Source organism: Motacilla alba, chromosome 1 (genome assembly GCF_015832195.1).
Source record: "Motacilla alba alba isolate MOTALB_02 chromosome 1, Motacilla_alba_V1.0_pri, whole genome shotgun sequence".
Lineage (NCBI taxonomy): Eukaryota > Metazoa > Chordata > Aves > Passeriformes > Motacillidae > Motacilla > Motacilla alba.
In genome coordinates, this window is record NC_052016.1 from 38,143,943 (window position 1) to 38,149,942 (window position 6,000).

Sequence of the window (6,000 nt, forward strand, 5' to 3'; positions counted from 1 at the left end):
TTGACTGGTATTTACTGAACTCTGAGGAGCTGCAGGATGCTCTCCTAGCAGCTGGAGCTGTTATAGAGACGGGCAAACTACACCCTAGCCCTCTCCAATGGATGATAGAATGGGACTGGATAACAAAGCCCATTCGAAGTCCATCACCAATAGCAGGAGCTATCACAGCTTTCACGGATGCTGGCAAGAAGTCCAGAAGAGCAGCTGTAACATGGAAACAGCAAGGACAATGGCAGCAGCATCTGCTGGAAGCAGATGATAAGGACAGTCTCCAGACATTGGAACTTTTAGCTGTAGTATGGGCAATGGTTAACCTAAAAGATCCTTTGAATGTGGTAACCGACTCCCTCTATGTAGCAGGAGTAGCTTCCCGAATTGAGGATGCCACCGTAAAAGAAGTACAGAATAAAAGACTGTATGAGTTGTTATTGCAGTTAAAAAAGGCAATCAGGCTAAGAACAGAGGCCTATTCAATTATCCATATTAGGAGTCACAAATGGGAACAGGGCCTAGGGGAAGGAAACGCGAGAGCCGATAGATTAGTGATGACTCCTGCCATGCAGACCTCACCTATCAGTAAACACGTTTTAGCAAGAGAGGCCCATAGCAAATTTCACCAGAATGCAAAGGGATTAGCCAGAGAATTCAAATTGCCCATTGCAGAGACTACAACAATTGTCCGTTCCTGCCCCATATGCAGTCATCACAATGGGGGTCAAGGTTTAGGAATTGGAGTAAATCCGAGGGGGTTAAGTTCAAATGAAATCTGGCAGATGGATATCACCCATGTTCCAAGTTTTGGTAGGCTGAAGTATGTGCATGTGAGCATTGATACCTACAGTAAGTTTATTTGGGCTACTGCACAGACAGGGGAGAAAGCTGTTCACGTGCAAAGGCACTTATGTAGTTGCTTTGCAGTAATGGGAGTCCCAGGAACAATCAAGACCGATAATGGTCCAGCATATGTAAGTGCCAGAATAAAGAAGTTTTTTGCAACCTGGGGTGTAAAGCACATCACAGGAATCCCTCACTCTCCCACAGGGCAAGCAATTATAGAAAGAGCTAATGGGACTCTTAAGAGATATCTAGAGAAACATAAGGAGGAGGGAGATCCTCTGACTCAATTGGTTAAAGCATTATTTGTAATAAATCATTTGTGTGTGTTTGGGGAAGATGAAGTGTCACCAGCAGAGAAGCATCATCAGAAGGAGGATGCAAAACAAGGAGTAAGGCAAGATGTTTGGGTGCGATACAAAGATCCCAAGTCTGGTATCTGGCAGGAGCCTGCTCGGGTGTTGTACTGGGGAAGGGGATATCTTTGTGTTTCATCTCCAACAGGTCCCCTGTGGATCCCCGCCAAGTGGACTCGAGCGGTACCGAATGCAGAGAACGATCGAGGCCCTATCGGTGGAAGACAGGGAGAGGGTACAGAACAAACTGACATTGGTATTGCGGCCCTATTTACTGCGACTTGAGCCTTACTCGGATGAAGTACGACACGCCTGGTTTCACCCTCCTGACGACTGGATCGAGTGGTGTCAGGACATTATAGTACAAATAGAAGCTCCCAGATCGCAACCTTGCTGGGCTTGTGGGAAATATAATTGTGCTGCGTGGATCGCGCTGGACTGTGGGGGCTGTGATAGAGTATTTTGGTTAGAGCAATCAACTGTTTGGCAGAACTGGTGCCCAAGCTGTCAGTTCAACTCAAACTTTCAAAACTCGTGGCAAAGAGCTCTAAGAAAATATACAGGACTTAATTTAGGGGAGGCATGGGCCTTGTTTAAGGCCCCAGAGCAACTTATATTAGCTTATTGTACTTGGCGGCTTAGAACATTGTGTGAACAAGTAGAAAAACAAGTGCGCACTAACATACTAGCATACCGTTGTCGAAAACTGGTGCCCCTCACACAGAGCTCTGTCGTTGGGCCGGTTGAGGAGGACTGTGGGGTTGAGGAGGCACTAGACGAATGTATTAAACAACTTAAGACTTGCTCTCTCGGTTTCAGAGGAACTGCTAAGTTGAAAAAGGGAAAGAAGGAGCAAAAGAAGAGAAAATGAGGATTCTTGTTTTTATGGGGCTATTATCCTGTGTGTTTGGGTTTACCCAGTACAATTCACCTCGTGAAAATATTTGGGTGACATTTGCTAACATGACTAAGCAAAGCTCCATATGTTTAAGCTTGGGGGGGGTGCAAAATCCATTTAGAACCTGCTTAGTAGGGCTTCCGGTATGGAATATAGAAGAGTTTAGACGCTATGTTAACAACCAGACTCTTATTAACTCAACTTTGTTGCAAGGGAACTGCACTGCAACCCCAGGGCTGACACCCTGCCAGCAAGACGGGTGCTGGCAATGTCAAATTGTTTTGGGCTTGAATCACACTCTGGCTTCCCCGCCAGAGGAACTCGATTTATTTGGTAGTGCTAATGCCAGTTTGAACAATGTTACAGGGGGCTGGTTTAGTTTTGAACCAGAAGATGCAGACAATTTTAACCAGCATGGAAAATACTGGGCAGCCTTAAATTCCCGCCTGGATCTGTCAGCCGTGCACAGCCAATTGTATAGTCATTGCAAGGGAGTCAAACTTACAGAGCCAAAAGCACTACCCCCAGGAGTATTCTTGATTTGTGGGGATAGAGCTTGGAATGGAGTCCCCGTGAAACCACAAGGGGGACCTTGTTACTTTGGGAAATTGGCCATGTTTCACCCCAATGTAACCCTCCTTATGCAATGGAGCCAAAATATGACCAGGTGTCGCCGTAGCTTGCATGACCTCAGTTGTGAGGGAATAGGACCACCCACATTCTGGGGCAAACTGAGACAAGTGGTAGTAGCCACATTGTTACCTGGAGGGGCAGCTAATAAAGCCATGAATTTGGCCAAACAACTAGGCTGCTGGGTCAAAGACGAGCTGAATACCACCTCTCAGGTATTGGACATGCTATCCAAAGATGTGGAAAGTGTTAATCATGCAGTACTGCAAAACAGAGCAGCAATTGATTTTCTACTATTGGCTCAGGGTCATGGCTGTGAAGAATTTGAGGGTATGTGTTGCATGAATTTATCGGATCATTCCACATCCATACATACAAAAATCAAGGAGCTCCAGAAAGGGCTGCACACCTTAAAAGAAGAAGAGGAGTTGGGGTTAGAAGCGTGGCTAAAAAGTCTTGGATTAGGCCCTTGGCTGCGAACAATGGTTATGTATGCAATAGGGGTGTTAGTTGTTATTGTATTGCTAATGCTTGTGTTACCGTGCTTATTTAGTTGCTTACAAAGAATGGTTAACCAAATGATGGACAAGGCCTGGCATACAACATTTCTGGCCCAAAAAGAAAACGGGGGAAATGTGGAGAGTTTTGTGGACAGTTGGCTAGCTGAAAGAGGCCATTTAGATGCAATACCCTTGGTTAAGCAAGGAGATAGGAAAAGGAGCCAGAAGTCAGTGTCCATATAAGGCAAGGACACTGTGCCCTTGCTGCAACAGTAGAAAAGGGAGGATAGATAGTCAGCAGAAATCAGCTAGAAATATGAAGAAAAACAGAAAAGTCGTAACAGTATCACTATAAGAATGCAGAAGTAGGTGTAGTCGATTGATAAGTAACTAACCAATAATGAGCTCGCCTTTTGCAATATGTATTAGCCTTATTAATACCAATATAAATATGCGTGTCTATCAATAAAGTTTGAGGCTTGTTGTTCATCATCGGATGTGCAAGTCTTCCTTTATCCGTCAGTAAGGGACCTTCAAAGACTGTCTTCTCCAGCCCACCTGCCATGGGCAAGGACATCTTTCACTACATCAGGCTGCTCAAACCCCTTCCAACCTGGCCCTAAACATTTCCAGTTAAGGGGCATCTGCAACTTCTCTGGGCAATCTGTTTCAGCATCTCGGCACCCTCATTGTAAAGAATTTCTTCCTTATATCTAATCTAGATCTGGCTTTTTCAGTTTAAACCTATGACCCCTTATCCTACCACTACCAGTTCCATTAAAAGACCTCTCTCCATCTTTCTTATAAGCCCCCTGTAAAAGCCTGAAAAAAGCCACAACAAGGTCTCCAAAACAACCAGAATGAAGAAGCTGGTTAGTTTGGCTAGCTTGAATTCCCTTAAAGCAGAGCAGAATGAGATGCACACAGGACATCCAGAGAGCACCAGAGCAGAGTTGGAGCTGAGATAGGGCAGTAGAAGGAAGAACATGCACCAGACAACAGAGAAGAACAATGTGGCAGAAGGTAAAGGGTATCTGAACACAGTTTATGGAGAACTGCCCCTAAGCAGAGTGAGGCAGTAACTGGATGTCTTTACCAAGGACCTTCTTTGTGTCTTGCGTGTCCTGAGCTAACCTGACTTCTCCTTTAGGTGTTGTGTGCAAAGAGGGTGACTTTCACACATGAATAAGAACAGCTACAGGAGAGAAACCTGGTCCCTCAAGCAAGCATGCTGCCTGCTTCTCTTTCCAACATCCTTCCAGCACTATCCTTTGTCTTCAGTCTTGGCCCTCTCACTGGAATTAAGCCTCCCTAAGTCTCTGCTGAAATCTAGTTAAGCGCTCAAATTTCTTGTTGAGAATTCAGAGCAATCCTCTGCATGCTTCCCCATCCCCACCCAACCAAGCCTCAGCAGACCCAGTCTCGTGGGAAAAAGGCTTACTTCCTTGCAGGATTTCAAGATTTCCACTGTGAAGAAACAGGAAACACAACCAGCAGACAGAGAAGGAAGTTACAGAGCAGCTTCATGAGCTTTTTCCACTGAAACGCAACTCCAAACACAGCCGAAGCATTTCAAATGCAAATTCAGTCTCTAGCTGCTCTTTTTGTTAGATCACATTAGACTGCACTTAAACATCAGTAGACAGCTCAATTCTTCTTTGTCAGCCATCAGAGTTGTTGCTTGTTATCAAAATTCAACCCTGAATCATACTTCCACGTGATGCAGTGCTGAGCCAAGGTGTAATAACAATCACGGGATATTCCTGAGGGAAAAATTTGTCTTTTGAATTTCATATACACTGATGGCATGTGAATGAGTGGGAGATAGAAACAACTGGACCCTGCCATTAGTTGTGGTGCTGAAAAAATATTTTTTTTTAAAATCTTGCTTAAAAAAACCTAGAACTCATGCTTTGCTTCCTTGCATTATCACTGCTCTTCCTCAGTAACTCCATTCCCCCTCTTCCTGTGTTCTGCTCACTCTCTTGTCCTCCCACAATACCTGCGTTTCCCCACAGATGTCCTCCAGCTCAGCCCTACCCCACACCACTAGGTGCCTCCCATGCTGTCAGCCCCCACGTGCCTCATAAGCCCCAGCTCCTTTCCAGGACTCTCACACTCCTGCTTTCCCTCCTTGCTCGTGCTCCAGCTGCTGGTTGCTCTGAAAGCTCCATGGCCCCCCTTTGTCCCTGACCCAAAGAGAAGGCAGCAGAGGCAGTAATGCTCTCTCTCCCCTACCTGTCAGTGAGGTTTCAGTAAGGTGATATCTGCAAACCTTTCACCCCACAGCCAGCATCACCCAATTTAGCAAGCAGGTCCATATGAGCAGAGGAAACTGTGCCATTGCACATGCCTTACTTCTTTTGAAAATCCAGCTGAACCTGAGGAGTTAAATTCAAATTTATAGGCAAAGAGTAGGACTGGAATCCTAAAGCTGTGACCCCACGCATTCCAAAAGAAATACCATTTTTAAATTGGCCACAGCTGTGGTGGAAGCTGCAGGGGAAGTGACACACTTCCTACAAGCCAGTTTTAACAGAGAGGGGCAGCTGAGAGAATTGAGCTGAAGGCTGAGTCATCACAAGTGACATGGAGGTTACACAGTGACATCACATTGGCCACCCAAATACCTAAACCCTCTTTAGAAGATTTGACAAAAGGCAAAATGAAGCTGACATGACTAAAATGATTTCCCAAAGGGATTATCGATATGCATTTTTCAACAAGCTGACCTTGCAGCCAAATGAGGAAAATTGAAATGAGTGTGACCTCCAGTAAGTGC